General features: G+C 47.3%; 1 protein-coding gene across 1 annotated transcript in view; it reads left to right on the top strand.

Annotated features, from left to right (window-relative positions):
- Window positions 1-12,414, top strand: part of LOC308469620 (serine protease inhibitor 2.1-like) — a 300,956-nt gene that overhangs the window by 89,157 nt on the left and 199,385 nt on the right. The window lies entirely within an intron of this gene.

Here is a 12,414-nt window from a genome sequence, read left to right as displayed (position 1 = left end):
TGCAATCAACATTAAGTGTCCTGTTCTACGTAGTAAATTAAAACATATATTTCATATAAGAACTCCCATCATATATGTATGTAGATTGAGACCCTAGTATACATCTGTTTACATCTGTTTTCCTCTCAATGTAGCTCTTCATATGAACCTCAGCTTCTGCACAATTCTAGAGCCAGTGTGGTGTAGTGGTTAAGAGCGGTAGTCTCGTAATCTGGTGAACCGGGTTCACTTCCCCGCTCTTCCACATGCAGCTGCTGGGTGACCTTGGGCCAGTCACACTTCTTTGAAGTCTCTCAGTCCCACTCACCTCACAGAGTGTTTGTTGTGGGGGAGGAAGGGAAAGGAGAATGTTAGCTACTTTGAGACTCCTTCAGCTAGTGATAAAGCGGGATATCAAATCCAAACTCTTCTTCTAAATGTTAGCAGGGAAAATGTCAGCTTGATATTTAAAAACATTTGGCATAATTCATTAATTTCTTAGAAGAGCTTGTTCATCTGTGAATAAGGCTCTCTTGGCTTTCAGGAGGAAATGATGGAAATCTTAATGTACTTCCTGCTTACTGATTTCAGTTTGGTTAAAGCCACATCTTGACAAATGCTGGCTCAGGGTGGTGCTTTTATCCTCCAGTAAACAGAACAGGAAAGATTTAAAAACAAAACTTTATTGCTGCCAGTCACTGAGAGAACATGATATGAATGTTCTGCTCAATCAATTCACTTTGTGATATTTTCATGTAGGGCGGTCGTCATCATTTTAGACAGAGAGTGGCCATTGTTAATGGCAGGAAAGGTCTGTACTCTTCTTCCTTAACCATTTCCCTCTTCCATTCCTCAGGAGTCTCATATGAGAGAGACAAAAGCTGTGGAGCCCTCAAATATCATCATAGCACTTCCACACCATGTTGGAATCCACCCAGAGTGGCTGGGGGAACTCAGCCAGATGGGCGGGGTATAAATAATAAATTATTATTATTATTCTTGTTCTTGTTGTTGTTATTATACTTCTTTTTCATCTTAGATGACTGGAAATATCCCTTTAACGCTGAATTAACCCATAAAAAAGATTTTTTTATTGACGAAGGAAAAACTGTGAAAGTTGACATGATGGAAAAAACGGAGCGTTACAGATATTTCCACGATGAAGCTCTGTCATGCTGGGTAGTTGAACTTCCTCACAAAGGAGGTGCTGCTGCCTGGTTCATTCTGCCTGATGAAGGCAAACTGAAGGAAGTGGAGGGTGCTATGGGGGAGGAAACTTTGTCCAAATGGAGAACATCTTTAAAAAGGGGGTATGGCTTTTCTCCGCTGTTTCTAAATGCCTCTGTAGTAGTTAGTATGGAATGAAGGCATCTGTTTTAAAACTGTAAAATGCCTCTCTTTAAGGGTATGAAGATCTGACACTGCAAATGCAGTTTATTGCTGAGTGTTGTAAAACTCTTCATCGCTGATGATTTAATGTTCTGATTCTCGTTTAGGGAAGAAATTGATCTGTCTCTTCCAAAATTCTCAATGTCTGCATCCTATAATTTCAACAATGTGCTGTCTAGGCTGGGCATTACTGATGTGTTTAGCGACAATGCTGATCTATCTGGAATTACTGGAAGGAGCGACCTGAAGATTAACAAAGTACGTGTGTAAATATCATGCCTTGGGTATTTTATGGTATGAGATCAGGCTTTTAAAAGTAAATGATAAATTTACTTCGAAGCATTAAGAATCAGCCCCTGGACCTTTCCACCTTCTCTTGCAGTCTCTGTAGCAAGAAGACAGTGCCTGATCACTCCTTATCAGGAGACTCTTTGCCTCCTTGCCATAGTAACCAAGTACATAGGGTTGTAGGCAGTGTTAGTACCACTCAGAGATGACCCATTCAGAATAATTTTATTTATTTAATCAGCTAGTTAGCTAGCTAGTTAGTAAGTACCCATTCTTCACTCTAAGGTCCCAGGGTGGGTTACAACATTGAAACACAACATTAAAAATAGTTTGAAAACTACCTGCAATCATAAAAACAAGGAGGGTAGTAGAATTGTAGAACTGTAGAGTTGTAAGGGAGCCCCGAGGGTCATCTAGTCCAACCCCCTGCAATGCAGGAATCTCAGCCAAAGCATCCATGATGGATGGCCATCCAACCTCTGCTTAAAAGCCTCGAAGGTATGAGAGTCCAAGCACCTCCCTTGATCTGGATATTATACTGGAATGGACTTCCTTGGCCTAGATGCCCCTTTACGCCCCTTCTAACTCTACCATTCTATGAGTCTATGAATTATTCTGGGACCTTTACTGGTGGCAACTGCATGCACACAGACTGAACTGCATTGCATGTGAGAATTTTGCTTGGGTTAGGGAAATGCTGCACTAAGTTCCAACACTGAAAAGGATATATCAAGAACTCTGGCCAAAAGTTTCAATATAAGGAATAATTCCTACTCAAGAGTTGAAATGAAAAACGTGTGTATTCTGCTAAGAATAACAGTTTGAAGCTAGTAGTAGATTTAAACACAACGTATAAGTATGATAGTTTTAAAGTAATGGTAAGTTTGGTGTGATGGGACGATGAGCTGCTTGTGTGTAAAATCCTAGTCCCTCAGAGTTTGGTCAAGTTTGCAAACCTCTGTCTGTAACGGAGCCCCTTAAACATGGCTCCGTCAGTCGCTGGCAGATTCCGACAGTGGTTGCTTTCGGAATCGCTTCCAACATAAAAGCTCCTTAACGGAAACACGTCTTCTGGACTCTCTGCGTGACAGTTTCCGGCGAGGAGTGGGTGTCCCTACAGGAGGTCCTGAAACCTCCCCACTGTTTTCGCTGGAAGTGTCTCTGAGCCATCCCTCCAGCTCCCTTTCCCTCAGCTCAGCTCCTCTCCCCCTACTGGTTCCCTCTTCAGCTGCTGAGTCTCTCCCAACCTGTGTGAGCCCTTTCACTTCCCTTCCTTCCGATGGCAGTTCCCTGACATCCACCTCCCCTCCAGGGCCCCCTTCATCCCCTCTCGCCCCCTCCTCTACGGGCGGTGAGGAGGCAAAACCCCGGAATGAACTTCCTTCATCTTCCGATGTCCCGAACACTTCTCTCCACCTGTTGCGGTTCCTGGTCTCGAAGTACTCCTCCTCCTCAGAGTCCATCTCCCCTTCCCCTTCCGATTCCGAGAATCCTTCCAACTCCTCCTCTTCATCGGTGGTCCCAAAGTATTCCCTCCGGAACCTCTCCACAGGCTGAGGTTTCCTTGGGAACCTTTGATGGAACGTTTCTATCAATACCTCGTCATTGATATCTTCTGCCATTACCCAAGTGTTTTCTGACTCCGGTTCTCCTTCCCACGCTACCAAATACTCCACCTGATCCCCCTTCCACCTGGCGTCGAGGATTTCTGCCACATGGCTGCTGCATTCCCTTTCTTCTATGACCGGTCCCCGAGTGGCCATCCCTTCTCGTCCCCCCTCATACGGTGACAGTAACGACCTGTGAAATACTGGGTGCAGTTTCATGTGGTTGGGTAACCGGAGCCTGAAAGCCACTGGGTTGACCTGTTGAATGACCTCAAAGGGACCCAATCTCCTGGGTCTTAATTTCTTACAACCTCCTTTGAACGGCAACCCTTGGGTTGACAGCCACACCCTATCTCCCACCCTTATGGTTTCACCTTCCCTTCGGTTCTTGTCTGCCTGCCTCTTGTATTCTTCCTTCGCCCTTTCTAAGTTGAGTTGGAGCTGACGATGGATTGCTTCCATTTCTTCTACAAAATGCTCGGCTGCCGGGACACCCCATCTCTCCCCTTCTCCCCCTGGGAAAGCCCTGGGATGACACCCATAATTAGCCAAGAAGGGGCTCATCCCTGTGGACACATTCTCGGCATTGTTGTAGGCAAATTCCGCCAGCGCCAACTTTTCTACCCAGTCATTCTCTCTGTCATTGACATAACACCTCAGGTATTGCTGGAGGACCCCGTTTGCTCTTTCCGCCTGCCCGTTGGTTTCAGGGTGCCGGGCAGTCGAAAAGTTGACCTCCACCTGCAGTAAGCTCATGAGCTTCCTCCAGAACCTGGAAGTAAATTGTTTTCCTCGGTCTGAGACCACCCTCAATGGCACCCCGTGCAACCTAAAAATGTGTTCTACAAATAACTTCGCTGTCTCTTCCGCCGTGACTGCATGCGAGCAGGCTACAAAGTGGCACATCTTTGTTAGTAGGTCTACCACCACCATGATGGCTGTTTTCCCCTTGGACTTCGGCAGATCAGTCATAAAATCTATCGACACTGCCTCCCAAGGTCGTTCTGGGGTTGGTAAGGGTTCTAATAGCCCCGCCGGTGCCCGCCTCTCCCCTTTGGCTCGCTGGCATTGCTCACACCCTCTTACATACTCCCGTACATCTTCCCTCACCTTAGGCCACCAAAATTCCCTGGTGACCAACCACATGGTTTTGTGTTGTCCAAAATGCCCCGCCGTGGGGCTGTCGTGCAACTGCTTGAGTACCCTCCCCCTTAAGTCTCCTTCAGGGATATACAGTGCCCCTTTGTAATACAAAGCTCCATTTCTTTCCTCGAAACCCCCTGGTTCCTCTCCCTCACCCCTAAGACCTCTGAGCTTATTCTGGGCGTATTCATCATTCTCTGTTTCCTCTACCAGTTCTCTTTGTCCCACCAATGCCGCCCCACACACCCAGCGGTCCTCTGGAATGACATGTCTCTCTTCGGGTGCTCCCTCCCCCTCCAAATATTCAGGTTTGCGTGAGAGAGCGTCCGCCCTAATGTTCTCTGGGCCTGGCACGTAACAAATCTCAAAGTTAAATTTGGAGAACTCCTGGGCCCATCTCACTTGCCGTTGGTTGAGCACTCGTGCCGTCCTCCAATACTCTAGGTTCTTGTGGTCAGTGCACACTTGCACCTTATGTTGTGCGCCAATTAGCAGGTGCCTCCATCTCCGGAACGCCTCATGAATGGCTAGTAGTTCTCGGTCATACACCGTGTAGTTCCTCTCGGATTTGTTCAGCTTTCGCGAAAAAAAGGCACACGGTCTCCACTCTGACTCCTCCTTCCCTGGCTGCAGAAGCACCGCCCCAATCGCTCTGTCTGATGCGTCAGTTTCCACTCTCATCGGTTTTTGTAAATCCACATGCAGGAGTTGTTGTTCCGAGGCGAAGGCCCTTTTTAGTTCCTCAAATGCTCGCTCCGCCTCCTCAGTCCAAACGAACTTCTTCTTACTGCTGAGACAGTCCGTAATGGGCGCCGTCAGGTGGGCAAAGTTTCGGATGAACTTACGATAGAAGTTCCCAAATCCTAGGAACCTCTGCACATCCTTCCTTGTTTTGGGTGTTTTCCATTCCAGCACCGCCTGGACCTTGCCGGGATCCATGGCCAATCCCTTGTCTGACAGGCGATACCCCAGGAATTCCACCTCCTTGGTATGAAACTGACACTTCTCCAGTTTCACCCACAGCTGGTTGGCTTGCAGCCTGCTCAACACTTCTCTGACGTCTCTCACATGCTGCTCCTCATTCTCAGAATACACCAACACGTCGTCTAAGAAGGCCACACAATTCTTGTAAAGCAAAGGCCCCAGGACGTGGTTCATAAACGATTGAAAGCACGCGGAGCCTCCTTGTAGGCCGAAGGGCATAACTAAATATTCAAATGCCCCCAAAGGGGTGAACATGGTGGTTTTCCATTCATCCCCCTTCCTTATTCGTATCAGGTTGTACGCCCCCCTTAGGTCCAGTTTAGTAAAAATCTTTCCCTTCCTGACCCTGTTTAAAATGTCGTCAATCCTGGGCATAGGGAAAGCCACTGGTTCTGACACTGCATTTAAGGCCCTGAAGTCACACACAAGCCTCGGCTTGTTCGTGTTTTTTTTATCCACAAAAAACACTGGGCTGCCCCCCACCGCCCTGGACTCTCTGATGAACCCTCTGTTCAGGTTCTTGTCAATGAACTCTCTTAGCTCCTGCATCTCTCTGTCTGACATGGCGTACAGCTTGCCTACAGGGAGCTGTGCCCCAGGGAGTAAATTGATTTGACAGTCAAAGGGTCTATGCGGGGGTAGTTGGTCAGCTTCCCTTTCGCTGAAGACGTCGCGGAGATCTGCGTATTGTCGTGGTACCTTCACGTTCTCCGTTACTTCAGTCCCTGCTAGGGTGGCTTGGGCCCCTGCCAAACCCTTTCCCTCTTTGCAGTGTTCTAAGCAATGTGCTGAACCAAAAGAAACCACTCTCTGATGCCAGCCCACCAGCGGATCATGTAACGCTAGCCAGCTCATCCCCAATATAATGGGAGCTCCTCCCAAGGTGGCCACATTAAACGCTATCAGTTCGGTGTGCCTTGCCACCTTCATTATCATTGGGATGGTCTGCAAGCTGACTTCTCCTCCCAACAGCTCCCTGCCATCGATCGTGGTCACCTGCAGGGGGTTGCTTAAAGGGATCGTCTGTATCTGGTGTTCAGCTGCAAACTCTTTGCTCATGAAATTGCAGGAGCTGCCTGAGTCCAACAGCGCCTTTATCTTTAGAGGGTGTCCGTTTGGCAGCTCTAGCGCCACTTCTATCACTAGGGCGGGTTTAGGAGGTTCTGGCGTGGGCACTTTCACTGCTCTTTGGCCTGGCTGCTGTGCCCCGACGGTGGCAGCCAGGCGTTGGCTTTTACTTGCTTCGGTATTTCTTCCTCTCTTCCCTCCACAGCTCCTACCATCCCTTGCCATTCCTTCCTCTGGGGGCAGACTCTGGCAAAGTGACCTGGCTGTTGGCAGAGATAGCATTTCCGGGCGCCTTTTCCCTCCTTCTTTCCTCCCTCACTGGGCTTTGAAACTGCGCGCGCGCGCGCTGTTCCGATTTCCATCGGCTCTGCCGGCGGGAAAGTTGGCTCTGGAATGTCTGGAATGCGGAACTCCTTCCAACGTTCCCCCTTCCCTTCCCGCCTCTCCAATGCTCTCGCCTCCTGGCGCGCTCCTATGGTCAGCGCTGATTTGGTCAGCTGGTCCATAGACTCCGCCCTGGGCGCCCGGGAAAGTTCGTCTTTCACAGCCGAAGAAAGCCCTTCTTCAAAGAGCATTTGAATGGGTTCCGCCGATAGATCCCACCCCAATTTATGGATCAACATGGTGAACTCAGTCCAATACTCACGGACAGATCGGCTCCCCTGTTTGCAAGCCATTAACTGTCTGCGGACCACTCCCTGTTCAATATCGCTGGAAAACATCAGATCCATGGCGCGAAAGAACTTCATCGTGTCCTTTAGGACGTCACTATTCGCTGCCATCAGGGGTCTAACCCAGTCTCTCGCCCCCTTTTCAAGATGCCCAATCACGAAAGCCACTCGTGATTCCTCGTCAGGGAATTCATCAAACTGCAGATTGAGGGCATATTGCATCTCTGTCCGAAAGCCATGATAGTCTTTGGGCTCCCCCCCAAACTTCTGCACCAATCCTGGTACCTTTCTGACGAGCTGGGTGTCTTTCCCCTTTTTGTCTGCATCCTGAGCCCTCCTCTCCTCAAGCCTCGCCGTCTGCAGCGCTAGCTGGACCTCCAACACCCGGTACCTTTCTTCCAGGCTTGGACCCGCTCCAGCTCCTGCTTCTCCGGTTCCGGCTGGGTTGCTCATGATGCCTTCTCCTGCACAAGCTGCTCACGAAGACTGTCGGAATGCTGTGATGGGACGATGAGCTGCTTGTGTGTAAAATCCTAGTCCCTCAGAGTTTGGTCAAGTTTGCAAACCTCTGTCTGTAACGGAGCCCCTTAAACATGGCTCCGTCAGTCGCTGGCAGATTCCGACAGTGGTTGCTTTCGGAATCGCTTCCAACATAAAAGCTCCTTAACGGAAACACGTCTTCTGGACTCTCTGCGTGACAGTTTCCGGCGAGGAGTGGGTGTCCCTACAGGAGGTCCTGAAACCTCCCCACTGTTTTCGCTGGAAGTGTCTCTGAGCCATCCCTCCAGCTCCCTTTCCCTCAGCTCAGCTCCTCTCCCCCTACTGGTTCCCTCTTCAGCTGCTGAGTCTCTCCCAACCTGTGTGAGCCCTTTCACTTCCCTTCCTTCCGATGGCAGTTCCCTGACATTTGGATACAACGTTTAAGTGCAGAAATAATGTCGTTTCAAATATACAATGATATAGTACAAAGGTACATGAAATACCAGTGCACAACAATTGTTTTATACAAGTCTCAATAGCAGTCAAAACGAGTCCACATTATATAAAATTAGAATAAAGAATAAAGAATGAAGGATCAAATGGGGCCAAAAAGGAGTATCCGGAGTGTGAATCAGATGTACGGTTCAGTGGTGGTAACCAGGACAGGGCCCTGTTTCGGAGTACACACCTTCTTCAGCTCGGTTTTTTGACGACTATAAATCTGTTGGGAGTCTGTATCATTTAGTTCTTTTATGTTTCTATTTCGACATGCGTCTTAGATAATTGCATCCAAGTTTTCTTGCGTTTCTCTGTGCGTTTTTCAGAAATCTTCCAACCACATACTCAAGGGTCAGATCTCGGGGATGCATACTCTCCATGCTGTTAATCACAGGCAAACAGCTTTCAGGCAAACTTGAAAGGATAATGTAGGTTTGGTCAGTCTCATCATAACGCTTACCTCTCTGCTGCAGTTGAAGAAACAGAGATTTCAGCGTTTGAAGATGAGTTGCCAAACTCTCACCTTCTTTCATAACAGTCCTGAACAGTCTTCTGGTCAGATAAATTATAGTTCCAGCAGTTTATCTGACATGCATTGCCCTTAATAAATTCCAGCACTCAAACACTGTGCTGGCATTTGCTACATGCAATAACTGAGAGTTGCTCAAACACAGCATAATTTGGGCACGAGCCCTTTCATCTAGCCGTTTTTTCTCAGCAGAGTCAGTTCTCAAAACCTGTTTCAACACAGTCCCATAGTCCATCTCTCCTTAACAACTGCTGCATTTTAATTGACCAACTCAGCCAGTTGTTTTCTGAGAGAAGTTCAAAAGGGATGCCTGCCCCAATATTTACAACTTGGGAAGACTGGAAATCTGCCATCTCTGCTGGTGCTTGCTGAGCCCCTTCTGTGGGGCCTCCAGCAATCTCTCCTGACTCTCTCTTTAGAGTCCGACTGGATGGTCCTGGCTGGTACTCACCGGCTTCTAGCTGCTGCCTCTGTTGACCCTCAGGTCCTGCCTGGCTCTGCAACTGGTGTAGCCACTCTGTGAGTCACCTACTGTGGTCCTCCAGTAGTTCAAACTGTTCCAGTAGCCGACGCTGAGTGCTTTCCTGATCCTCAGATCCTAGCTGCTCCAGCGTCGCTGCAGACAGTTACAGCTTGCCACCAACTGCTCCAACGCACAGCCACTGGCTCCATACACCACCAGGACTCACCAGCTCCCTGCTGAGATGCTGTCAGTCGTTTTGCACTCTGCACATGCTCAGAAACACTGGGCCCATAACCTGTCAGTGTTTGTAAAAAGCAAATAAAAGAAGGAAAGGGTTCTGACCTCCCTTTGTCTCTTCAGCCTGGTCCTCGGACCCTTGTCTGCATAAAAGAGTCCACGAGAATATCCTTGCAGAGTTTTATTCTTAAAAGTCCTTGTGCAAAACACGACTGAATAACTATACACACCAGCACTAACCAACCAACCCAAACACCAGCCACAGCAACAAACTAACGTTTCTCACTTATATATACAACTTGGTGCAGACCGCTGAGTCATGCTGACCCAGCTTTATTCGCATTAAAGAAACAGCGGCCATTTTAGCCGTGACACATTGTAATTCACAGAGCATTAGAAGGAGGATGTGGGTAGTTGCAGGCCCTCTGGGAATGCAAGGAACTCTATATGGAAGCCTTAGATCTAAAGCTATATTTCTTTTGGTTGCATGGAGAAAGTCTAGTAGCATTTGCTTGAACATGAGTAGAACTCTCAGGGATCCCGATTAATCAGGGTCCCCAATCACACCCTGGAGTTTACCTGCATTCAAGTGAATGGGTGTAGAAGCCTCCCACACATCTGCAACATTTTCAAGTGACCTTTAAAACTGATAGGTGTTCCTGATCTTAACACGTGTGTTACCAAAAGCACCCAATTGCTACGTGGTTCCTGAAGATTTTGGGAGATTGGGAGATGCTTCTGAGAAGCTGGACCTGGTATAGCCAACCAGTCTAACCCCAGTTTCCCCTCTCTCTAACTTTTATGAGGTTGCATTAATTTTGACAGTAATTTCTTTGCAGTAGGGCTCTAGCTCAGTGATAGAGCATCTGCTTTGCATACAAAAGGTCCCAGAGGCTTTCTTATCTATAGGACAGATATGGCAGATGCTTCTGAGAAGCAGGAAGTGGCATGACTAACTTGTCTAACTCCATTTCCCCATCTTTATCACCTTTAAGAGAGTGCATCTATAGTTCAGTGGGAGAGCACCATGACTGAGCACTTGCAGAAAAGCTATGTGCTCATCTCTTGATGACTTTTACTGACCATTGAAGGTGGCAGCCAGAAAGGGAAACTGGTCTGTATCCCATGACATCAATGAGCCCTACAGTCTTCCCACCACAGAGCCAGAACAACATTGTAAACAGAGCTGTGGGCATTGTTTTATGTTTGGAATTGCCTGGAGAACCTAGACCAAGTAGGAGGTTATTTAGCAATTGTGGAGAAGCTTAAGGAGCAGGGTGTCTGGACAGCGTTGCCTCATCAAGGATCTTCTCTTAGTCCTGCTTCACATATGATGACTTTTCCATATATTGAGGTGAATTCTGGATAGAAGGAAAAGTGTTCATCCTTCCACATGCGCAAACATTGCAGAAGTGTCTGTAAAGCTGCAATTGTTTCTTTGAACCTTCTTTGAACCTTCAAACAGGGTTCTGGCCTGAGAAGCTCCATTAGTTCAGTTCTTACAATATGATGGGTTGGCCTGATAGCCTACATGACCCTTCCCCAATTTCTCGCCAGGACAAAATCATTCTGAGTCTTCTTCTCAGGGGAGTTGGGGTGTGGCAAATTCATCTCCACTTGATGTTGGGAACAACATTGTGCTAGGTGATTTTTACGTTCATTGTAAGTACCCACCATGAAGAATAAATGAGAGAGCTATAATTCTTAACAGTTATTAGGAAAAAGAATGACTGGGAAAGAATTTGGCCAACCCAATAACACCTCCACAACCCAAATCCATGTTTACTTTAAAGCCCCTCCTGCAAATCATTGTGATTGGAATGCACAACTAACATAATTCACTGTGACTTGTCTTGTCAAAATGAAGGATTTCACCTGCTTCACCTGTTCCCCTCTATAGCCCTGGGCATTTCCTTAGTCAGTGGTTTCGTTTCTTGGAAAAGAAAGGGGGCAGCAATGAATTGTTGGGGGAAAATAGCTCAGTAGACTGGACACTCCCTGATCGTCCTCTAAACTCCTTGTTAATTGTGCAATCTGATTCAGTAACATGAAATCGCCCAATTTTTCCATGCTACGCAAGGAGCCAGGGCACATTTATGTATTTGCAAAGCGGTTTATATCAATTGCTCCCAAAACAATCCCTTTTTGTTTGGCTTGTTAATCAGAAAATCAAACAATAGAAGCCATTATTTAGATAATAAATAACTCGAGACAACCATGTAAGAGAAAGAGAGAGAGAGAAATGGGGAAACAGACTAGTTTGTCATGCCAGCTTCAACTTCTAAAGAACACCTCACATGTCCTTTCTCTTGATAAGAAGAGCTTCAGAAACGTTCTGTGTTCAAAGCAGATACGCTACCACTGAGATGGAGCCTTTACCCAGAGGAAAACTCAACTGTGTCCAGGGCCACTGAGCCAGTCTCAGATCACTGCCTGTCAAGTTGGATGGCCCAGAGACATTCAGGGCTGTCAAGGGGTGGATTGTCAAGCAGGAAGAAAAGCTAGTCACTTTCAGGAAAACCCAGAAAAAGGCCAAGGCATAACAAACCACCACTTTTATCTTCTAGGAGAATGTAGGCATGGGGTGTGTGTGGAAGAATGGGGTATGGGGTCCTCCTTCTCAGCCTGACCGTCCTCATTTCCAGTCCACCCACCCACAACAAACACCTATGTATCTTAATCATTCATCCTTCATTCCATTTGTTTTCTCTCATTTTGTTTGTGCTAATGTCTCTTGGAGTCCCATTGTTCCCACCCCACTCCACTGCATGTGTGCGTTAGTTTCTTGCTTCTCTGTTTTAGTTTGCATGCTCAAAGTTTCATATCAGCTGTGCCACAAATTTTTATTAATTTCTCTAGAGGGGAAACTAGATTGTTGGAGTCCTGTAGGGGAGCAAGGAGGGAACCAGCCAGTGGACTGAAGACCTAAGCTTGGAGAGTTGTTTGTTTGCTTCTGCCCCCACCCCAATGGCTTAGCTTGAAAGAATAAGCTATAGCTCATGGTGTGCAAGTGGAGATTAAATATATTAGACCAATTACCAGATGGCATACTTCGAGAGCCATAAAACAAAGGTGGGA

The sequence above is a fragment of the Podarcis pityusensis genome (assembly GCF_964106645.2).
Source record: "Podarcis pityusensis genome assembly, chromosome: 1".
NCBI classification, from domain to species: domain Eukaryota; kingdom Metazoa; phylum Chordata; class Lepidosauria; order Squamata; family Lacertidae; genus Podarcis; species Podarcis pityusensis.
Note: the sequence above shows the minus strand (reverse complement) of the source record. Positions and strands in the feature narration are given on the sequence as shown.